At 41.8% G+C, this 25,616-nt stretch overlaps 1 protein-coding gene across 1 annotated transcript in view; it reads left to right on the top strand.

Annotated features, from left to right (window-relative positions):
* The window catches only part of LOC133540590 (adhesion G-protein coupled receptor D2), a 313,842-nt gene that overhangs the window by 181,598 nt on the left and 106,628 nt on the right, over positions 1–25,616 (top strand). The window lies entirely within an intron of this gene.

Genomic DNA, 25,616 nt, shown 5'->3' with positions numbered 1-25,616 from the left:
CTTGTAATTAATCTGTACTTCACTCCGGTGTGCTGATTATTATTACTTCAAATGCACTATAAAGAAATAGGTTTAATTAAAAACTAAATCAGTATGATACATGCACCTTTTTTTAATGTTTTATTGACACTACTGTACACTAGGAAAATAATTCTTATGGCCCCATTCATCGCGGTTTACCTGACACATGACACGTGACAAATTGGGAGGTGCCAGATGACACTAGTGTTGAATATCTTTAGACGTCTTTTGTGGCAATTCCAACTTTGACCAAAGAGTGGCGCTTTCCATCATTTTCAGCAGACAGTGTTGCAAAATGACTAACCCTATCTTCCTCTCACACTCTTCTCTATTGTAGTAAATATAAATATTTATTTTTTGGCTTATCTGGTCATTTTCAAGGGGGTATGCGAGACAAAAATTAAGAATGGATATTGACTTAATTTATTTTATGGTGGTAATCATAGTGGGCGGCATAGCTCGGTTGGTAGAGTGGCTGTGCCAGCAACTTAAGGGTTCCAGGTTCGATTCCCGCTTCCGCCATCCTAGTCACTGCCGTTGTGTCCTTGGGCAAGACACTTTACTCACCTGCTCCCATTGCCGCCCACGCTGGTTTAAATGGAACTTAGATATTGGGTTTCACTATGTAAAGCGCTTTGAGTCACTAGAGAAAAGCGCTATATAAATATGAATAACTTCACTTTAATGATTGTTTTTTGACAAAGCACAGTGTTTGTCTGACATCAATCAAATGTTGATCCGAAATCAAAGGAGAACGTCAACGTCGATTCGGAGGGAGAGGAGTCAGATTTGTGTCCAAAACATGCATATACAAAAATCCTACTTGCCAACCCTCCCGGATTTTCCGGGAGACTCACGAAATTCAGCGCCTCTCCCGAAAACCTCCCGGGACAAATTTTCTTCCGAAAATCTCCCGAAATTCAGGCGGAGCTGGAGGCCACGCCCCCTCCAGCTCCATGCGGACCTGAATGAGGACAGCCTGTTTTCCCGTCCGCTTTCCCACAATATAAACAGCGTGTCTGCCCAATGACGTTATACTTGTAAAATGATCGAGGGCGAGTTCTTGGTTTCTAATGTGGGTTTATTGTTAGGCAGTTTCATTAACGCCCTCCCAGCGCGGTAACAACACACAACAACAGCAGTCACGTTTTCGTCTACCGTAAAGCAGTTTGCACGTCGTAAACAGCAATGTTGTGACATTCTTAAACAGGACAATACTGCCATCTACTGTACATGCATATGGTTAGAAAAATAGTGACAGAGAATAGAGCAAGGATGGACAATTCAACCCTTAACTCAACAATGAGTAGATGAGTGTTATGTGTGTGTAAATTCAAGTATTTCTTATATATATATATACAGGTATATATATGAAATACTATATATATATATATATATATATATATATATATATATATATATATATGAAATACTTGACTTGGTGAATTGTAGCTGTAAATATACTCCTCCCCTCTCAAACACACCCCCAGCCCACCTCCCGAAATCGGAGGTCTCAAGGTTGGCAAGTATGACAAAAATAAACATTTGAATTATTTGCTATTAGCGGGGATCTACTGTCCGAATGTGGTATACATTACAGGCCTACTGAAATTAGATTTTCTTATTCAAACAGGGATAGCAGGTCCATTCTATGTGTCATACTTGATCATTTCACGATATTGCCATATTTTTGCTGAAGGGATTTAGTAGAGAACATCGACGATAAAGTTTGCAACTTTTGGTCGCTGATAAAAAGCTTTGCCTTTACCGGAAGTAGCAGACGATGACGTCACTGGTGTGAGGGCTCCTCACATCCTCACATTGTTTATAATGAGAGCCTCCAGCAGCAAGAGCTATTCGGACCAAATTAATTTGAGCGAGGATGAAAGATTCCTGGATGCTGATATTGATAGTGAAGGACTATAAGAAAAAAAAGATAAATAGATAAAGTTAACAAAAAAGGAGATTGCATTGGGACGGATTCCGATGTTTTTAGATACATTTATTAGGATAATTCTGGAAAATCCCTATTGTGTTACTAGTGTTTTAGTGAGATTATATAGTACCTGATAGTCGCAGGGGTGTATCCACGGGTGTCTTGACGCCTGTCTCTGAGGGAATTAGTCACGGCAGCAGCAGCAAGACAGCGGTTCTGCTGATCTTTGGTAAGAGGCTACTTTTTAACCACAATTTTCTCACCGAAACCTGCCGGTTGACAACTGGTCGTGATCCATGTTTGCTTGACCGCTCTGATCCATAGTAAAGCTTCACCTCCGGGAATTTTAAACAAGGAAACACCGTGTGTTTGTGTGGCTAAAGGCTAAAGCTTCCCACCTCCATCTTTCTACTTTGACTTCTCCATTATTAATTGAACAAATTCCCAAAGATTCAGAAACACAGATGTCCGAAATACTGTGTAATTGCGCGATGAGAAGAGACGACTTTTAGCCGCTAGTGGTGCGGCGCTAAAATGTCCCCTCCAACTCGAGACGTCACGCGTACGCGTCATCATTCCGTGACATTTTCAACAAGAAACTCCGCGGGAAATTTAAAATTGTAATTTAGTAAACTAAACCGGCCGTGTTGGCATGTGTTGCATGTTAATATTTCATCATTGATATATGAACTATCAGACTGTGTGGTCGGTAGTAGTGGGTTTCAGTAGGCCTTTAAGTCTGAAGTACTAGGGCAGGGGTCGGGAACCTTTTTGGCTGAGAGAGCCAAGAATCCAAATATTTTAAAATGTATTTCCGTAAGAGCCAAATAACATTTTTTTCAACACTGAACAACTAAATGTGTGCATTTTTAAGTAAGACCAACATTTCTAGACTATAATAGGTCTCTTATTCTTTGTAATGACATTGTTATTTTGAAGTTAACTGTGGAGGGGAAGTGGCCTGGGGGCCTGCAGCGAAGCAGGGTGTTGCCAGGGTCGGCCTCGAAATCACCGACAGATGCGTAGATGGCCCACCTTTGCCTTGTTATCTAATCACCTTTCGCTCTGTTATAAGCAGCAGCCAGGAGGAGAGACGGGGTTGGGGCTGGAGCCAGAGCGCGAGCGAGAACGAAAGAAGAAAAGACAATTGCTAGGAAGCAACTGAGAGACTTATTGACAAATAAAACAATATTGTAACCCTGAAACAGGCTCTCATGTCAGTGCTTGGTCTGAAAAAACCCCAGGAGGGCAAGCCCCACATTAACCAATAATAAATACATAACTTCTTACCATTAACGCAACTTCTTGAACAGGTCCGGTAGAAAACGGATGGATGGATTCAAAATGCATGAGAATTTTTTATATTTTGAGCGTTATTTTTACAAGTGGAATTATTCATTACTTATCATGTTACGCAATGTCAGTTCAGATTTATCCGAGAGCCAGATGCTGTCATCAAAAGAGCCACATCTGGCTCTAGAGCCATAGGTTCCCTACCCCTGTACTAGGGGGTACTACAGTTGTGTCATTTGAGCAATAAAGAGTTAATATATTGTTTTATACGTTGATGTTCCTGCTTCGTCGACACAAGAAACTAACATGTTTTGATTAGATAGTTGACATATAAAGTGTGTTACTCAGAGTTAAATCAGATTAGCAAAAATGATGCCGATTGGCTAAAGTTTCAGACATTGGACTAAGTTGCAAGTCCGTAAATGACGAGAATTAATTGAATTTGCGTGAATTGGCGCGATCGCGACTTCGAAGGCACTGAACAATATCGAACATACAAACAACCTCTTCAGGATCAATATCAGTACGTGTCTTACTCAACAATCGCTCCGATCTGTTCCACGCAAGAGCCGCGAATCCAACCGTTGTCTGCTGAATCCATCTGAATACTTTCCTTAAACTGTCAATCACGTCTCCACCAACGTCAATAGTTTGGAAATACCACAGTCCCTCAAATTACTTTTAAATACATCCCATTTCCCCACTGTTCAGCCTCTGGCTTATCTGCGATGCATTAGTGCAAGGCTCTCTGTAACGGTCGAGTGAAATCAGACATCAGAAATATCCTGTTTAACTGTAACACTAAACAGGCCCGCTGACATCAATCTATCTGGCTGAGCCGCGCTGCGCTCAGAAAACTTAATAATGCACTTGATTGTGTATACAACCGCAGTCACCAGCTTCAAGCAGGTAAAAAGTTAAAAGGAGAGGTCACTCGTGCCGCAATTCCCAGTTCTGCGCAGATAACAACTTCTGAAATTGTTCACCTTGAAGTCGATAATTGAGATGATTGGGGTTTGAGTTCTGACAGCATGTGGGGACACAAAAGCCTTCAAACCCAAATATTAATTGTAATCTCATCATTTTACTGTCATTAATACAATGGTGATGCCTCAAGTTAAGTATTGCACCATTTGCAAATTGGACCGGTAAAACAAACACTTATTAGGTCCGATACTTTTGAGAAATGGGCTTCACGGTGGCAGAGGGGTTATTATGTCTGCCTCACAATACGAAGGTCCTGAGTAGTCAGGGTTCAATCCCGGGCTCGGGATATTTCTGTGTGGAGTTTGCATGTCCTCACCGTGACTGTGTGGGTTCCCTCCGGGTACTCCGGCTTCCTCCCACCGCCAAAGACATGCACCTGGGGATAGGTTGATTGGCAACACTGAATTGGCCCTAGTGTGTGAATGTTGTCTGTCTATCTGTGTTGACCCTGCGATGAGGTGGCGACTTGTCCAGGGTGTACCTCGCCTTCCGCCCGATTGTAGCTGAGATAGGCGCCAGCGCCCCCCGCCACACCAAAAGGGAATAAGTGGTAGGAAATGGATGGATGGATATACCCTAAAATTTTTTTGTTAAAATAAAGCCAATAATGCAATTTTTTTTGTGGTTCTCTTTATTTAGAAAAATACCGAAAAGCATCGAAACAATTTTGGTTCCGGTACCAAAATATTGGTATAGGGCAGGGGTAGGGAACCTATGGCTCGGGAGCCAGATGTGGCTCTTTTGATGACTGCATCTGGCTCTCGGATAAATCTGAGCTGACATTGCTTAACATGATAAGTAATGAATAATTCCACTTGTAATAAGTGTTAAAAATAATGTTCAAACCATAAAATATTCTCATGCATTTTTATTCCATCCATCCGTTTACTACAACCCTGTTCAAGAAGTTGCGTTAAGAAGTTATTTATTTATTAAAAGTTAGTGTGGGGATTGTCCTCCTGGGGGTCTTCAGACCACAAAGCACCGACATGAGAGCCCGTTTCAGGGTTACAGCAATTGTATTTTTCTCTTTCGTTCTCGCTCGCGCTCTGGCTCCAGCCCCAACCCCGTCCCTCCTCCTGGCTGCTGGTTATAACAGAGCGACAGGTGATTGGATAACAAGGCTCAGGTGGGCCATTTACGCAGCTCTCGCTGATTTCGAAGCCGGTCCTGGCACATCGCAGTTCGCTGCAGGCCTGCAGGCCACGCCCCCTCCACAGTTAGCTTCAGAATAGCAATGTTTTTACAAAGAATAAGAGACCTATTATACTGTAGAAATGTTGGTCTTACTTAAAAATGCACGCGTTTAGTTCTGTTCAGTGTTAAAAAAAATATTATATGGCTCTTACGGAAATACATTTTAAAATATTTGGCTTTTTGGCTCTCACAGCCAAAAAGGTTCCCGACCCTGGTATAGGGACTACTACAAAGACATGCACCTTTGGATAGGTTGATTGGCAAAGCTAAATTTGTCCTAGTGTGTGAATGTTGTCTGTCTATCTGGGTTGGCCCTGCGATGCGGTGGCGACTTGTCCAGAGTGTACCTCGCCTTCCGCCCGATTGTAGCTGAGATAGGCACCAGCGACCCCAAAGGAAATAAGCTGTAGAAAATGGATGGATGGATGGACTTTTGAGAAATTTAGGGTCATGGACAAAAACACTTTTTTAAACAGTTGAAATATGATTACTCAGATTAAAAATGAATTGTTTGACGGATTTTCAATTTTTTATTGTTATGAAGATTGAATTACTATCAAAGTTTATTGAATAAATGACTACTCCTGTCAAAGTGCCAACACGTATTTTATCCATAATTAATATTTTATGTAGAAAATTGCCTTTGTGTCAAAATATTTTGGTATTTTTTAAATTTAAATTGAGGAAGGAAATAACTTTGAATAATCCCGATTAATCAAAAAAAATAAAAAAATACATATATCGATAATCTGATTAAAAGGAATCATTTTACAGCTTTAAATATTATATGTTTTTATTCTCATTGGTATTTAAATCCTATAAAAACTTGTTGAATATATAAATACTGTCGATCTGGGCATCTACATCAACTATATGATTTGCCTGAGAAGCTGGACAGGACAAAAAATAAATAAATAAATACTGTCAAAGTGCCAAGTATTGCAAACATAATTGTTCTTGTGTGACATTCTAACAATAAAATTGTAATTTTTTCAAAAAAGTTGGATCGAGTAATTTCCTGCGATTAACTGTAATAATCAAAATTATTTGATTAATCGTCATTAATCAAAATTTTGAAGTGTGATTAATGAAAAAATATCAATTGAATGCATTAAATAAAATGCAATTTCTGAGCATACAAAAATGTTCTGATTGAAATTAGTTGTTGCAATCATTAACTTCTGATACACATGTGTAATCATGACACAAAATATCTTTTAGCATAGGCTGTGTGTCAAGGTTTTGGCGTAACTGTGTCCGTGGTACAGGTGTGCCTCAAGAAACAACGTTTCCTCAGAGGGGGTTTGCATGATCCTCGACAATCCTAAAGCCTCGCTCACTCACTCAGTAGTTAGTGTCACCGCCGATGTCACATTTATGCCAACGAGGCCCCGCTTTAACCAGACGGATGAGGCCTTGCGTCACATATAATGTGTTTAATGTAACACAATCACTAAAATAAATGTTTGCCCGATTAGATTATTCAGACCATTTGCTGCTTCAATCCACTCTCGTCTCAATGCTACCGCATGCAAATTGCATGTGCATGATTGACTGGCTTTATGGCAGAGCGCTCAGACGTACAGTAAGGGACCTTTGCTGTATATTAAATGTATCAGGGACACGTGTGCATACACACACGCACACACAGGCAAGTTTGTGCCTACAATACACAATAACTAAGCATCATGACAATACCTAATATGATTGAATCTAATGCCTATTTCTTATATCAGGACAGCGATGTAGAAAATGCAAACACATACACTATATTGCCAAAACTATTAGGCCACCCATCCAAATGACGAGAATCAGGTGTTATAATCACTTGGCTCGGTGTATAAAATCAAGCACTTAGGCATGGAGACTGTTTCTACAAACATTTGTGAAAGAATGGGCCGCTCTCAGTGATTTCCGGCGTGGAACTGTCACAGGATGCCACCTGTGCAACAAATCCAGCCGTGAAATTTCCTCGCTCCTAAATATTCCAAAGTCAACTTTATTATAAGAAAACTGAAGAGTTTGAGAACAACAGCAACTCAGCCAACAAGTGGTAGGCCACGTAAACTGACAGAGAGGGGTCGGCGGATGCTGAAGTGCATATTGCAAAGACTTTCTGCCCAGTTAGTTGCTACAGAGCTCCAAACTTCATGTGACCTTCAATTAGCCCATGCATGGAATGGGTTTCCATGGCCGAGCTGCTGCATCTAAGTCATACATCACCAAGTCCAATGCAAAACGTGGGATGCAGTGGTGTAAAGCACCTCACCACTGGACTCTAGAGCAGTGGAGACGCCTTCTCTGGACTAATGAATCACGCATGTCCATCTGGCAATCTGATGGACCAGTCTGGGTTTGGACTGCATTGTGCCGAGTGTGAAATTTGGTGGAGGAGAAATTATGATGTGGGGTTGATCTTACAGGAGTTGGGCTTGGCCCCTTAGTTCCAGTGAAAGGAACTTTGAAGGCTTCAGGATACCAAAACATTTTGGACAATCCGATGGGATGATATTTCAAGTTCAAATGTGAATAAAGGCAGGTGGCCAAATACTTTTGGCAATATAGTGTATATAGTTCGATTCCGTAAAGGTTTTGATATTTAAAATAAATACTTTATATATATATATATATATATATATATATATATACTGTATATACAGAAAATTTGCCCCGGGAGGTTTTCGGGAGAGGCGCTGAATTTCGGGAGTCTCCCGGAAAATCCTGGAGGGTTGGCAAGTATGACACACACACACACACACACACACACGGATGTGCACAAGCACACACTCACACGCAAGGACGTAATTTGGGGTAAAAGCAGTTTTTGTTCTGTGCACTTTTTACTGTCCAAAAATAATGTTACATTATTAAATGGAGACAAGTCAAACAGTAGCACCAGGCGGAGAACCGCTCACAAGCTAATTATTGGCTTTTCGGGACTGCCCTCTGGCCAACGTGACCATGATTGGCCTCATGCAGCAGCTAATCAATCAATCAATCAACGATTATTTATATCGCCCTAAATCACTAGTGTCTCAAAGGGCTGCACAAACCACAACACAAACCACAACAACATCCTCGGTAGAGTCCACATAAGGGCAAAGAAAACTCACACCCAGTGGGACGTCGGTGACAATGATGACTATGAGAAACCTTGGATAGGACTGCAACCCCCCCCCACCCCATCTCTAGGGGGAACCGAAAGCAATGGATGTTGAGCGGGTCTAACATGATACTGTGAAAGTTCAATCCATAGTGGATCCAACTTAACCGTGAGAGTCCAGTCCAAAATGGATCCAACACAGCAGAGAGAGTCCCGTCCACGGTGGAGCCAGCAGGAAACCACCCCAAGCGGAGGCGGATCAGCAGCGCACAGATGTCCCAGCCGATACACAGGCGAGCTTGATCCTGGGTCCCGACTCAGGACAGCTAGTACTTCATCCATGGCCACCGGACCGGACCCCCACCACAAGGGAGAGTGGGACAGAGGAGAAAAAGAAAAGAAAAGGCAGATCAACTAGTCTAAAAAGGGGGTCTATTTAAAGGCTAGAGTATACAAACTAGTTTTAGGTGAGACTTAAATGTTTCTACTGAGGTAGCATCTCAAACGGTTACAGGGAGGGTATTCCAGAGTACTGGAGCCCGAACGGAAAACGCTCTATAGCCCGCACACTTTTTTTGGGCTCTGGGAATCACTAATAACCCGGAGTCCTTTGAACGCAGATTTCTTGCCGGGACATAAGGCACAATACAATCGGCAAGATAGGCTGGAGTTAGATCTATAAGGTAAAAACGAGTTGTCCTCAACACAAGACAGATAAAAAAAAAATCCAACAAAATGAGTATAGTGCTCCTATCAAAAGTAATCATAATGCAATCTTGAGAATTCAAATTAATATAATTTTATTATTGAACAATTTGTTTCCCATTCATATCACGTATAAAACATGCATCTAATCTCTGGTCCTGTCAAATGTATCTGGGCAAACCAGGTCCTTGGTGTCATTTCCAGTTTCTAGAAGTCACCTTGTAGGAACCATATGCCTGCACGCTGCTGACATCTGACACTCTCCCCTCTTTCCCTAAACATGTGTTCTTTTGCATCCTTCGCAATTGTGAGGCCTTGTCTCTAAAGTGGCGCATGCATCTTTTGCACACAGATTGTTTGGGGGTTGGGTGGCGGAGCTTGACCCCACCCCTCTCGCCTACCTTTGTAGCCCCCTCTTGACACAGCACAACTTGTCATGCATATTTAGCCCGATACATTGACATGCAACAGGAGCCCGTTGCTCCACAAAAATTGTGTAATGACAGTGTCATCTGGGTACCGTTTCTCCATGTGCGGCTCCTCTTTGTGGAACAGACACCATGAAAATTACTCCGCGATATTGACAAGGTTAAATGTCGAGTCGTATCATTTTCTGAAGATGAATATATTGAAGACAAACAGTCCAGACCAAGTAGTAGTGCCAATGTAGGCTACTGTATTTTTATATTAGATCTGTCAAAATGAACACTTTAAGTCATGAGACTAACCAATAAATCATTATTGCATTATTTATGTATGAACACAGATTAATCACACATTTTATTTAGAATGCACATGCTTCCTTAGCTCTTTAGGGACTTTTGATAAAACCACCAGCAAGTTTGTAAACTGTAAGTTACACTATTTTAGCAGTGTGACAGACTCCTGCCGTCATCGTGCGGGTTGCATGGACCATCAAGGAAGGACATTGCTTTGCAGGTTTGACTCCTGTTTATTTTTGCAAATAGCACAAGCTTGTCTTTTGGTCGGATCGCTTTTCAGCTGCTCCGCTCCTGCTCGCTCTTCGCTCGCTTTCAGTCGGCCGCGTCTTCATCGCTGTCTTCAGCTCGCTCTCGGTCGTTCTCGCTCTTCCGGTTCTGTTGCTGGTTCTCCTACACCTTCCACGATTGCTCCTCCTTCTTCCCTTTTATACAGCAGGAGGAGATGAATTAATTGCGTGCCGGTGTGTGTGCCACGCACCTGATTTAGATTGTGGCGGCGTCGCTCCCAGCAAGCCCCGCCTCTCCGCTCCGCCGCATCCTCCGCCTCCTTGCCGCCATCTTGGGCAGGGCATGCTGCAGCCCTGCCCCGCCGTCGACCCGTCGGCTCTGCCTCTCCACAAGCAGATATACAGTATTTATTACATTTAATACACTTTTCTCACATTAGCTTATTTTCCACACATTTAGGTTGTTAAATGTGTTAAAAATGTTACATCTAAATTTAAATGGTAAATCTAAATGTTAAATATAAATGGTAAATCTTAATCCAAATGTTGAATCGAAATGTTAAATCTATATATAAATGTTAAATCTAAATTTGAACATGTGTTAAATTTTTAATCTAAATGTTGAATTCAAATCTAATTGTTAAATCTAAATGTCAAATCTGAACCCAAATCTTAAATCTAAATCCAAATGAGTTACCTTTGAATAAAAAATAGTTAACATTTAGATCTAACATTTAGAATTAACAGTTTGGTTTACATTTAAGATTTAGATTTAACTATAAGGTCTAGATTTAACATTTAAATTTGGATTTAGATTCAGCATGTAGATTTAGATTCAACATTAAGATTAAACTTTTTTCGGGATATTCCATTATGGGTAAAATTTTGAAAAAAAACTTGGAAAAATAAATTAAGCCACTGGGAACTGATTTTTATTGGTTTTAACCCTTCCGAAATTGTGATAATGTTCCCCTTTAAGCATAAAGTTAGCAAATACATGAATTATAGCCAAATTATGAAGACATTCAGCACTATATAGGGATCATGATAGAAAATCAATCGTGTTCCAAAATTCCAAACAGTTTAAAATATCAGTGATGTTTCGACACCTTCCGGATGAAAAATAATAATACATTTGCCGCTGCGGAAGGTAAGTTACATCACATTCCTAATTACCACAACAGAAAAAAATGCTCAATGCAGGTGCTGAGTCCATGTGTTCCTGTGGTATTTGGCTTGTGACCCGCAGTGTTCATTGTCTTTCTGATGAAAAGTGATGTGCACTAATTCTACATCTGGTCTTACCAAACAGGGCTAAAAAGTTCAGCCAAGTGGAAAGAAAAAAAAAAAAATGTTTCCTACGACTCCCTCCTCTTCTGCATCTTTTTCGCATTTCAAAGTGATTGGCAAATAAGGGATACAAGTGGCGTGAATGTGTTTTTGCTGGCTTGGTTGGTTAAAGGGCATGTGTGGCCCTCAAATGGGCCGGTGTGATGTGGGCCAAAGTATTGACGGCTTGATTGTAGCCTCATAGCGTAAATACTCAAACAAACAGGTCGCTTGTAAAATGTGCGATCGGTTTGCGATGTATTTACATTCCTGGTCCTCACTCCGACTCGGTTCCCCCTTTCTCTCTGCTACTCTTCCATCAGATTTGTTTATTTGCACTCACAAGATAGTTTTTCATTCTTTAGCATGTACTTTTGGGAACACTACTGCTAACGTTTGTAAGTCCAAGTGTTATAAATTCCAACAAAAATGACTAAATGGCCGGGATTTGGCTTGAAATGGTAATTGCTCTTGCTCTGGTGTTACATTTCTCATAATCATGTCAAAAATCCCAACCAATTCCTTTGATCATCTGTACCAACTGTATTTCTGCAGCCGGAGTATGCGCCGGCATTTGAAATCCATCGTATCGAATGAAACAAATCAGAAAATTAAATATTGAGCCCGTTTGGTGCTTCTTAAAGGGGAACATTATCACAATTTCAAAAGGGTTAAAAATAATAAAAATCAGTTCCCAGTGACTTGTTTTATTTTTCAAAGTTTTTTTCAAAATTTTACACCTCCCGGAATATCCCTAAAATAAGCTTTAAAGCTATTTGCGATGCGACTGTCCATTTCCCTGTGACGTCATACAAACAACATAGCGGTTACCACAGCAAGATATAGCGACATCAGCTCGGATTCAGACTTGGATTTCAGCAGCTTAAGTTATTCAACAGATTACGCATGTATTGAAACAGATGGTCGTAGTATGGAGGCAGATAGCAAAAACGAAATTGAAGAAGAAACTGAAGCTATTGAGCGAATAGCTATTGACGCTATTCGGCCATAGCATGGGTATACCTAATGAAGTGGCCCATAGCATGGCTGCCTTATTAGCATTGCCGGTAAAATTTGCAGACCAAACGATCAGGACTTTCGCATCTTGTGACACTGGAGCAACTTCAATCCGTCGATTGGTAAGTGTTTGTTTCGCATTAAATGTGGGTATTTAGTTTCAAATGTACATACAGCTAGCGTGAATAGCACGTTAGCAACGATTAGCATAGCATGTTAGCATCGATTAGCTGGCAGTCATTCTGCGACCAAATATGTCTGATTAGCACATAAGTCAACAACATCAACAAAACTCACCTTTGTGATTTCGTTGACTTAATCGTTGCAAATGCATCTGCAGGTTATCCATACATCTCTGTGCCATGTCTGTCTTAGCATCGCCGGTAAAATGTGCAGACACTCTGGCACATTCAATGGGGGTCTGGCGGCAGATTTCTTGCCAGTGGTGCAACTTGAATCCCTCCCTGTTAGTGTTGTTACACCCTCAGACAACACACCGACGAGGCATGATGTCTCCAAGGTTCCAAAATCAAAAAAAAAAAAACGGAAAATAACAGAGCTGAGACCCGGTGTTTGTAATGTGCAAATGAAAATGGCGGGTGTATTACCTCGGTGACGTCACGTTCTGACGCCATCACTACAAGATCGATAAACAGAAAGGCGTTTAATTCGCCAAAATTCACCCATCTAGAGTTGGGAAATCGGTTGAAAAAAATACATGGTCTTTTTTCTGCAACATCAAGGTATATATTGACGCTTGCATAGGTTTGGTGATAATGTTCCCCTTTAAAGGCCTACTGAAACCCACTACTACCCACCACGCAGTCTGATAGTTTATATATCAATGATGAAATATTAACATTGCAGCGCATGCCAATACGGCCTTTTTAGTTGACTAAATTGCAATTTTAAATTTCCCGGGAGTTTCTTCTTGAAAACGTTGCGTAATGATGACGTGTACGCGTGACGTCACGGGCTGTTAGGAAATAAGAGCGCTGCACACACACACACAGCTAAAAGTCGTCTGCTTTAACGGCATAATTACACAGTATTTTGGAGATCTGTATTTGTCACACCCCGCCTCGGGTGCAGGTAATGTAACTTTTGCAAACCGGACTTCATATCAAGGATGGCAAGGCACACAGTGTTAACAGTTTACAAACATTTATTGAAAATCCCCAAAAATGTCAAAAGGTGAACAAAAACACAGGAATACAAAGCACCCACAATCTGTAACTCAGTAGTTGTTTGATGTATGAAGACAGAACCTCTTGGTCAGGACAGAGAACCTCCTCTGGCCAGAAAAATGGCATTTTCCCCACTTAAATAGCCCATAGCCCCGCCCACTAGCTGGGACCAAATTGACAGGGGAAATTAAAAAAACACTTCTTTTGTGAATTTAACCATAAATAACCATCAGATGTCTAAAAAAGTATTCACATAGTAATTTTGCATTTTTAAAGCAGTCATTTGTGTACACAGTGTATTCAGGTTTAGACAACACAACTTTCAAATATCCAGTGTCCCTCAGCAGCACCCAGCTCCTGAAAGTCATGGTTTGGCCCAAATTAGGCCTAATTAGTCAAAGCAGGTGTGCTCAGCTACATAAAACCTTCAGCCCCACCCTGACTCTTTTAGCCAGACATGCAGAGTCATGGTGAGTGACAGCTTACAACTTGTTTGTTGAGCATGCTGTTCGAAGTGTGTCAATGTTGAGCTTCTTAACAAATGTGAACGGTTTGTGAGGAAGCCAAAGGTCGAACAGTGACAGTGTGGGGTCAAACTGTCACAGTGTTGCTGAATCTTTTGCAATTTGTTCAATTAATATTGGAGAAGTCAAAGTGGAAAGACGGAGTTGGGAAGCTTTAGCCTTTAGCCACACAAACACACAGTGAAATTGTTTAAAATTCCCGGAGGTGAAACTTTACTATGGATCACAGCGAACATGGCTCCCGACCGAAGGTCAACCAGCAGGTTTCGGTGAGAAAATTGTGGTAAAAAGTCGCTTCTTACCGGATATCAGCTGAGCTTGCCCCATCTATAAAGCTGCCGTCGACTTCCCTGAGACACTGGCGTCAAGACACATCCCAATATCAGGTACTGTTAAACTCACTAAAACACTAGCAACACGATAGAAAGATAAGGGATTTCCCAGAATTATCCCAGTAAATGTGTCTAAAAACATCGGAATCCGTCCCAATGCAATCGCGTTATTTATTTATTTTTTTCTAGTTCATCGCTATCAATATCCTCAAACACAAATCTTTCATCCTCGCTCAAATTAATGGGGAAATTGTCGTTTTCTCGGTCCGAATAGCTGTTTTTGTTGGAGGCTCCCATTAAAAACAATGTGAATAGGTGAGGAGCCATCAACATGTGACGTCATCGTCTGTGACTTCCGGTGAAGGCAGGGCTTTTCGGTTAGCGACCGAAAGTTGCAAACTTTATCGTTGATGTTCTCTGCTAAATCCTTTCAGCAAAAATATGGCAATATTGCGAAATGATCAAGTATGACACATAAAATGGACCCGCTATCCCTGTTTAAATAAAAAAATATAATTTTAGTCTGCCTTTAAGTGGCTTTAAGGGAAACTGTTTATGCACATTTGCCCAGCCGCTGCAAAGCGTAAACCGAAATGTGTTTTACGCGGCTGTTCTGCATAAGAACGCTGCGCTGTCACAGCCGCAACCTATTCATAATTCAGAGAAACAACAGAGCGCGCTGTGGCATTGTCAGATATAACAAATTGAGGTGGAAACACGCTGAATTTGTATCTGCTTACAAAGGTTGACTGCATTATACATACTGCAGGTGCCGCTGAGTGCGTGGTAATAGGATGTATGATGGATGGCCAAGCTACACGGGCTCCCATTCTTCTGGGTTATTCATCTATTTATCTGCTTATTTATTTATTGCTTTACCCAGAAAGACCCTCGCCATTCAGCACGGTGCAATAAGGCCTACAGAAGGTTGAGTGTTGGCTATTATGCAAACGGATCTGAGGGACTGCGAGGTCTGGAAGTCGTCTCTTTAGCATGTGTCAGACATACTGATGTCAGTGCTGATGTTCATTGGTGGTGCTGGTGGTTTAAAGGCGCTGCGTGTTTGTTGACTCTTGATTGTTCTTTTGACTCAGACTAAAAGCATGAGACTTTTACTCCGCAGGAACTTTCTGGAAACCACACACACACACACACACACACACACACACACACACACACAACTGGACCTGGTCCCTGTAGGAATTTAGGGTAGCATTCCAGACAAATCTCCTTTATCACATTATAGTTCCAGTGAACATCAAAACTTTACATACACTTGTAAAGAACATAATTTTCAGGTTAAACACAAATTGAGCTGTATGGCCACAATACTCAGCAATATGTTTGGAGGAGAAAAGGTGAGGCCTTTAATCCAAGGAACACCATAACCACCGTCAAGCATGGTGGTGGTAGTATTATGCTCTGGGCCTGTTTTGCTGCCAATGGAACTGATGCTTTAAATGGGACAATGAAAAAGGAGGATTACCTCCAAATTCTTCAGGACAACCAAAAATCATCAGCCTGAAAGTTGGGTCTTGGGCTCAGTTGGGTGTTCCAACAGGACAATGACCCCAAACACATGTCAAAAGTAGTAAAGGAATGGCTACATCAGGCTAGAATTAAGGTTTTAGAATGGCCTTCCCAAAGTCCTGACTTATACCTGTGGACAATGCTGAAGAAACTGTTATGTACGTGGGGACTGGAAGGAGACGACACCATGAAAGATTTAAGGTTATCAGGTTTATTGTAACCTTTGATGATTGTGTGGGATGTGTATGCTACTCTAAGTGTTGGTTGCAGGATTAAGTGTAAAGTTAACCATGTGAATGAAACAAGAGGATGTTGTACATGCGTGTTGAATGAAACCTTCGTCTGGTCAAGGAGGGACAGGCACAAGGAAGATCCGGGGACAGGCAGGAGTTCGAGGGCAGGCGGCAAGCAAACAAGGTCCGAGTCCAGGCGAGTGATCGAGGATCGAGGGAGGCAACTGCAAGGAGGACAAGGGACAAGTCAACGAGGCAAAAGGGCACAAGACAAAAGGAGGCGAGGACAACGAGAGGGAAGCCAGAGACGTATCTGCTTACTAGAAGAGTTAACGACGTTCCGGCGCGGAATCCAAGAATTGACTGGTTCTTAAGCTGTCTTCCTGATTGCTGCCAGGTGCGATGATTGCTGACAGTCGACAGCTGCGGCGAAGCGTGGGCGTGAGGTGTGAGGCACTTAGGGGTGTGTCCTGGCATGCTGCCAGACAGAGTGTGGGATCCTGCTGTGTGAGAATCTCGGGTTCGAATCCGCGTCGTCACAGAAACAAGGCAATGTCAGAAATCCAAAAAATGTAGCTGAACTGCACCAATTTTGTCAAGAGGAGTGGTCAAAAAGCCATGACATTGTATTCTTTACAAGTGCATGGAAAGTTTTGATCGCGACTGTAAATGCAATCTTTGCCTTTTACGACAGTATTCATGTACTGTATATAAAACCATTCTCTTGAGATATTATTGGATTCTGTGGATAAAGTACACCAGCAATATCCTCTCTGTTTTTTACTGGATCATACAATCAATCAATCCAATTTTATTAATATTACCCTTAATCACAAGTGCCTCAAAGGGCTTCACAAACTCATGACGATATTCCCTGATATAAACCCACATCCGGGTAAGGAAAAACTAAAAAAAAAAAAAAAAAAAAATGGGAAAAAGTAAGAAACCTTGAGAAGAGATTGCAGATATAGGCACCCCACTTCCGGGGTGAATAGGTGTCAAGTTGGTACATTTTTAATTTTGTTAAATTGATATAGTTAGATTAATTAGTTGTTAAATTAATAGATAATGGGGGAGTCCAGTCCATCGAGAAATCAACAGAAGTTGTCAGAGTTAGTTTGTGACAAACCCCGAGATGCAGAGAAGGAGGCAGGCATTGAGTGAGAAAACATGATTTAATCTTTAACACGAAAACACAACCAAGCAAAGGGTACAACAAAAAGCGATAACAAACTTGGTTATGGACAAACAAACTTGGACGCAGGGAACAAAAGACTGTAAGCTACAAACCGCTACCAAATATAGCTTACCGCAACGCTGCATTGACACGACATGACTTGACACGACGGGAGCGACAATACAGAAGAGACAATAATCCAGCCCAGACTGGAGGAGAAAACAGGTCTAAATTGGAGCGGGCTGATTGACACCAGGTGTGGCCAGGTGCCAATCAGCCGCAGCTGAGGGGACACAGCACTCAGGGAGAAAGACAGGAAACCAACAAAATAAGAGCACTGTCAGGAAACACTACACACACAGAGGAAACAAAGACAAATGCAGAGGAAAAAACTAAAACATAGTCAAACTGTCAGGGATAAGCCTGACAGAAGTGTAGCTTCTTCTAGGCCGGGGGTTAGCAACCCGCGGCTCTTGAGCCACATGCAGCTATTTAGTTCCGCTCTAGTGGCTCTCTAGAATATTTTTTAAAAAGAATTGAAAATGGGGGCAACATTTTTTTTTTCTTGGAGGACAAACATGACATAAACCTTCCCAAATGTTAGAAAGCCCACTGTTTTAATATGTTTGTGTGTATGCTTCACTGATGAAAGTATTTGGTAAACATCGTTTTGTCCTACTAATTTCGGCGGTTCTTGAACCCACCATTGTGTGAACTGTGACGCAACAGATTGTTTACATGTAAAATCTTCCACTCCTTTGTCTCATTTTGTCCACCAAACATTTTATACTGTGCGTGAATGCACAACGGTGCGCTTTGTTTATGTTATTGACTTGTTGGAGTGTTAATCAGGCATATTTGGTCAGTGCATGACTGCAAGCTAATCAATGCTAACATGCTATTTAGGCTAGCTCATTATGCCTCATCTGTAGGTATATTTGAGCTCATTTAATATAATTTACTTTTATCCTCTTTGTATGTAATTTTGCACGTCTAATGACACTTTATCTGTATGTAATAATAGCTGCATTTCACATAGTTGTTTGTGTGCCATGTTGTTCCAGACCACAGCAAACATTACCTAGCTTGCCAAAGTTTGTAATCAATCTATTCAAAGAAGACAGCCGGCCTTTTCCTTTAACTTGGATACACACATCTATACCTTTTGGCCATTAAAAAAACGGTAATTTCCAGGAGTTATCTCACCTTCTAAGTAGCCTCTGATTTACTAATGGTTCCTAATGTTGTAAAAATATGTAGAATAAATATTAAACTTGAACATTTCTCTCAACGAAGATTTGCTTCAGCCTGCGACACATAGTCATTTTGATAGTAGGCTATTATAGCTAATATAGACACTTGTGTTGCCTTCATTATAAGACTGCTAGACAGCTTTTTATTTTTTGCGGCTCCAGACAGATAGTTTTTTTGTGTTTTTGGTCCAGTTTGGCTCTTTCAACGTTTTGGGTTGCCGACCCCTGAACTATGCTCATCCAGTCAGCTACGCAGAGAGGTCTGTAGATTTGCATGGAAGAGTGGTACATCTCGGGCCTCAATTCAGGTTGATTATCACCTCCTCCAGACTGGTACCTCGCCAGATATAAACCGTGGCCACCTGGTACTCTCTTCTGTCAGGAGAGGAGGGACAGGGCAGAAAAGCCGCAGATCAACTGATCTAAAAAGGAGTCTATTTAAAGGCTGGGGTATATAAATGAGTTTTAATGCGGGACTTAAATGCTCCTACTGAGGTCACATCTCTAACTGTGCCTTGTAGGGTATTCCAGAGTAATGGAGACCAAGTGGAAAACGCTCCAGAGACTGCAGACTTTTTTTTAGGGCTCTGGGGTTCCAGTAATACGTCAATAAAAATCCTCCGTCTAAAAAAATATATCCACGCTAGAGATGGAATTGTTTATGAAAAATCGGAACAATTCATTTGACCGTACTCAATTCGGCGATTGAGGATGTATCCGTGGCATTGTATATTTTATGTCCGTTGTATGGGAGCACTTTGTTAGATCTGCCAATACTGAAAGACTCTGGGTATTCCCTTGTCCAAGGACATCCCGAGTAAGGATACAAATCTCCCGGATTCTGAGGATTTTGTTAGAATTTTAAATATTATAATTTTTGAACGACGAGCTGGTGGTTTAGCAACAATCACTCGATAGAAACAATTACATCTGCATTTACAATCACAACATCTGTTCCAAGCAGGAAATAAACAACGGGTATTTTAAGAAGTGCATATTTCCTCCACACTGGTGTTGAAGATATGTCTATCTACACGAGTGAAGTTTCAAGAAAATATGTCTGTTCACATCAAAACAAATTCACCAGCTGTTATGTGTATTTAGTCCGAGCCAGAAAAAAGGACCGCAGGTGTCAGTGGCACAATACATTTCTGTTCATCCATATTTGCCAGCAAGGACTTCAAAATTGTTATAATCCGCTGCCCGGATCATACCATGTTCTAGTTGTGTTCTGTTTTTGTGTCATATTCTGTTTATGTTTGACTTCCTTAGTTCCTGTTTGCTCTGTCACCATGGTTTCATATTAGTTCCACCTGCTACTCGCTGTTGAGCCACACCTGTGTCTCTTGATTACTGCCTTATTTAAGCCTGCCCCTTTTGTTTATTCTTTCTCGCATCCTAATTTGCTTACACACAACAAGTGACGACTGCAATTCTATGTTTTTACTCGCTAGCTTTCGCGCTATGCATTTGATTTCCCCTAGCTCTCATGCTAGTAGTTTTTGTTTTGCCTTTTGTGTCCTTGTGCCAGTTTTCTGTTCATAATCTGTTTTATTAGTGAAATAAATCTTTGTATTCTTACCGTACGCTGTGTTCGAGCCCGACTGCATTCCTGGAAGAACGAATCCGGCATCACCGTGCCCAGCAAACGTTACAAAAATGTTAAAGTTAAAGTACCAATGATTGTCACACACACACTAGGTGTGGCGAAATTATTCCCTGCATTCGACCCATCACCCTTGATCACCCCCTGGGAGGTGAGGGGAGCAGTGAGCAGCAGCGGTGGCCACGCCCGGGAGTCATTTTTGGGGATTTCACCCCCAATTCCGACCCTTGATGCTGAGTGCCAAGCAGGGAGGTACCCCATCTTTCTCAGTCTGCGGTACACAAGTGAAGTGAAGTGAATTATATTTATATAGCACTTTTCTCTAGTGACTTAAAGCGCTTTTACATAGTGAAACCCAATATCTAAGTAACATTTAAACCAGTGTGGGTGGCACTGGGAGCAGGTGGGTAAAGTGTCTTGCCTAAAGGACATAACGGCAGTGACTAGGTTGGCGGAAGCGGGGATCGAACCTGGAACCCTGATTGTTGCTGGTACTGCCGCTCTACCAACCGAGCTATACCGCCAAGGAAAAGACCACCACCCAGGCAAATCATGCCCACCACCATGGATGTGTAAATAATCACATCTTCCACGTACAAAACACTGAGACAAAGAACGCGCCACTTGTTCTAGCCGTCCATCGTATAGTCGGCCAGAGAGTTCCCATCAGGACAGCATTGAGCGACATTTTCCAAATAAACTCAAACTCAACTCAACTCAATCCAACCATGAGATTAGCTCCATATTGCCTGGGTATCTTTCGTCTTCACTGTGTTTTGGGGCTAAGCCTTGCTGCAGGTGGTGCTAGATATTGGGGGGCAAGTCTTAGTCCACATGGCCATCTATGAAAGGTACTACTCCTCCGTCACTGTCAGACCGACAGTATGACCAGGGAACATCTGTTGCAAGAGTACCCCCTTGCACAACATCCTGAGGACACATTCTTGTCACTTATTTTGGAAACATTGAGAAGTGAAAGCATCATGCAAAACAATTTCTTCTAATTTCAGCTCATAATTATCATGAGGTGTTGGTCTTAAAGGCCTACTGAAAAGAGATTTTCTTTTTTAAACGGGGATAGCAGTTCCATTCTATGTGTCATACTTGATCATTTTGCGATATTGCCATATTTTTGCTGAAAGGATTTAGTAGAGAACATCGACGATAAAGTTCGCAACTTTCAGTCGCTAACTGAAAAGCCCTGCTTTTACCGGAAGTCGCAGACGATGACGTCACATGTTGATGGCTCCTCACATTGTTTTTAATGGGAGCCTCCAACAAAAAGAGCTATTCGGACTGAGAAAACGACAATTTCCCCGTTAATTTGAGCGAGGATGAAGGATTTGTGTTTGAGGATATTGATAGCGACAAACTACAGAGAAAAAAAACGCGATTGCATTGGGACGGATTCCGATGTTTTTAGACACATTTACTAGGATAATTCTGGGAAATCCCTTATCTTTCTATTGTGTTGCTAGTGTTTTAGTGAGTTTAACAGTACCTGATAGTTGGAGGTGTGTGTCCACGGGTGTCTTGACGCCGGTGTTTCAGGGAAGTCGACGGCAGCTTCATGGACGGCGCAAGCTCAGCTGATCTCCGGTAGGAAGCGACTTTTTACCACAATTTTCTCACCGAAACCTGCTGGTTGACATTCGGTCGGGATCCATGTTCGCTTGACCGCTCAGATCCATAGTAACGTTTCACCTCCGGGAATTTTAAACAAGGAATCACCGTGTGTTTGTGTGGTTAAAGGCTAAAGCTTCCCAACTCCATCTTTCTACTTTGACTTCTCCAATATTAATTGAACAAATTGCAAAAGATTCAGCAACACAGATGTCCAAAATACTGTGTACTTATGCGATTAAAGCAGACAACTTTTAGCTGTGTGTGTGTGTGTGTGTGTGCAGCGCTTATATTTCTTAACAGTCCGTGATGTCACGCGTACACGTCATCATTACGCAACATTTTCAAGAATTTTTAGTGAACTAAAAAGGCCGTATTGGCATGGGTTGCAATGTTAATATTTCATCATTGATATATAAACTATCAGACTGCGTGGTGGGTAGTAGTGGGTTTCAGTAGGCCTTTAAGAGTGTGTGTAGGCTTGAGTTGAGGTTTCCTCCACTGAGCCGCAATCCCTAAGCCCCCCGTTTTGTCCCCTCCTTGCAGTTTTTTTTAAAGCCTCACCTACACATTTTATGACCCCTCTTCTTTGTATTTGCTGCATGACAAATGTTACTGCAAATGTATACACGAACTGACCGCCCCCGATACCGAAGCATTCGCCACTGCAGCCATCCCAGCAGAAAAACCAATATCGGCCTCGCCACTCCATTCCCCAGAACACTTCTCCATCATATGCATCTCAACGGCCCATGGCGACGATATAGCCGACAGCTTACGATGAGCCAAAGTAGGGAAGAGAAAGAGGAGGGGTGAATCAGGCTGTAGATCAGGGCAGAGAGGATGGCGGCACGGCCACTAGGTGACAGGGGAATAACATCCCTTTCTCCTCAATGGACAGGGACCATAACTCCTGCCTCTCCAGGGACAGATTGAGAAAGGCAATAGCCCAAGGGGCTGTGAAGCTCGGATGCTTAGGAGAATTGAAAGTTAAAAGAAAAACTGTGTTTGCTGAGCCACTACTACTCGTTCAGCCGACGGCGTTGCCTATCGCACTGCAAAAACTGAAATCTAAGTAAGATTAAATATCTCAAATAAGGCCTATTTTCTGTCTGATAAGATAATTCTTCTCACTAAGCAGATTTTATGTTAGAGTTTTACTTGTTTTAAGTGTTATGGTCCTAAATGATCTCAGTAAGATATTACAGCTTGTTTCCGACATTTTATGACCTATATTGAGTAAAACATCCTTGAAACTATTTTTGTCCAAGTGTCTAAAACACACCCAGCAATGGTGCAAAGGAAAGCGGGGAAGAAGAGGGGAAAAGGCGGCCAAAATGGTCAAAAGTCCCAATTGTGTCCAAAATACCTCCATGGGTTCCAGTCCCACGAGTCCAGCCGCCGGCCGCACAAGTCCCGGGATAGGAAAAATGTCCAAAACGCACTCAGCAAAGTCCCACGGGAAGTGGGGGAGAAAAGTGACAAAAGTCGGCAAAAGTCCCCAAAAATTTTCAAAATACCTACCCAGGTTCGAGTCCCATCCGGGTTCGAGTTCGAGTGCCACAAGTATTAAGACTTGTGGGTGTGATTTTTGAACATTTTACCGACTTTTCTCACTTTTCTCCCCGCCTTCCCGTGGGACTTTGCTGGGCGCGTTTTGGACATTTCGGGCATCCCGGCCGGGCAACGGAACGTTAAAGTACCAATGATTGTCACACACACACACACACTAGGTGTGGTGAAATTTGTCCTCTGCATTTGACCCATCCCCTTGTTCATCCCCTGGGAAGTGAGGGGAGCAGTGGGCAGCAGCGGTGCTGCGCCCGGGAATCATTTATGGTGATTTAACCCCCAATTCCAATCCTTGATGCTGAGTGCCAAGCAACACGTGTTCATGTGGGACTTGAACCCGGGGAAGTATTTTGATAATTTTTGTGACTTTTGCTGACTTTTCCAACTTTCATCCCCCCTCCCCATGGGACTTGGCTAGGTGTGTTATGGACATTTCGGGCATCCCGGGACTTGCGCGGCCATACATAAGGTTTTATGTTAGAGTGTTTTACTTATTTTGAGGGGTTTTGGTCCTAAATTACCTATATTGAGTAAAAATGGTTGGAACTAGAATATCAACATTTGCAAAGCTGTGTCATCAACACTCACAAGTATAAAACTATTTTTCAAGCATGTAAAAAAAAAATCAGGACATTGCTGTTTTATTTTCAATGAAACAATAGAAATTTGAGGCTTGTGTGGCATTGTGATGCCGGATTGGTTCTTCCAGGGATGCGTCGAAGCGATGAACACAACAAGGTAAGATATAAATGGATTTATTAAAGTAATAAAAGGCTAGTAACAAAAACACAGGAGCTAAGGAAAAAGGCAAACAAAAGGCGTTAGCGTGAAAGCTGGGATAAACCACTAGGAAACTAAAACTGGCACGTAGGCACAAAAGAGAATACAAACAACTAGCTTGAAAGCTAGGAATAAAATAAACGTAGCGTGAGAGCTAACGATAGAGAGCATGAACAAACAAGACATTACTTTTGCACGAGGGCAAATTAGGATCAGAGAGTGAACAAAGAAAAGAGGAAGGCTTATATAGTGAAGGTGATTATTACAACAGGTGTGCGTGGACCGGGAGTAGCAGCTGAAACTAATAGGTAACCATGGTGATGGACTAAACGGGAAATAAACGGGTCAGAACGGAGAATGAAAACACAGATGGAAAAATAAACAAACAACATGTGAAGATCCGAGTAACGGATCGTAACAAGAAAATAGAAACTCTTCTAGTAGTACAGTTGTTATTAGTGAGAATATTCTTACTTTAAGGTATTTTTGGGTCCATTGAAGTTAGCTGATTTTACTTGTTTTGGAAAGTCTTGACAATCCAAATGTTCTTGTTCTATTGGCAGATAATTTTGAATAGTTCAAATAAAACACCCCTCATTTTTGTATTTTTTTTAACTTGTTTTTGAACACTGACTTTTTGCAGTGCAGTTCTGGACTTTTCTGGGCCTTTTATTAAAATGTATTTTTACCACAGCCGAAACTGTCAGATCTTTGTGTGATACTGTCCGTACAGATGTGTATTGCACTTTCAGCAAATAATATGGCAATATGCTTTCACAATTTACTTTTTACGTACCATTATATCCATCCATTTATTGTCTTCTCAACGGATCCCTCCCTAGGAGAAGTTGTGAACTCACTTTCGGTGTGGTGTACATACTGTACCGATCAGCAGTCAATCAAAGGGTCAACACATAACAAAAGACAACCACTCACTTGAACTTAATGTATACCCTCGTGTTACGTGACTTGCGTAGGCAACACTGTCTTGTCCCCTCCCCTGCGTACCTTCCCGCAAGGCCTACGGGCACCTATTAAACATCCTCGGTTCGCTTCGCCGTACACGCAGAACGCAGAGGTCTGATTAGTCCGTTTTTGCCAAGCAGGGACCCTGAACACAGGAGAGCAGACTTTGTGCTTGAAATACACAAATTATTGTATGAAAAAAACAACAGTGAATAAACATTTGCATGAAAACTGACATAGTGTACTTCAGTGACGTGAGGCAAGTGAGGCAGTGCCTGACCTGCTACCAGGTGGCT

This window comes from Nerophis ophidion, linkage group LG22 (assembly GCF_033978795.1).
Source record: "Nerophis ophidion isolate RoL-2023_Sa linkage group LG22, RoL_Noph_v1.0, whole genome shotgun sequence".
NCBI lineage: Eukaryota > Metazoa > Chordata > Actinopteri > Syngnathiformes > Syngnathidae > Nerophis > Nerophis ophidion.
The sequence above is the reverse complement of the archived record's forward strand: the minus strand, read 5'-3'. Positions and strand labels throughout refer to the sequence as shown.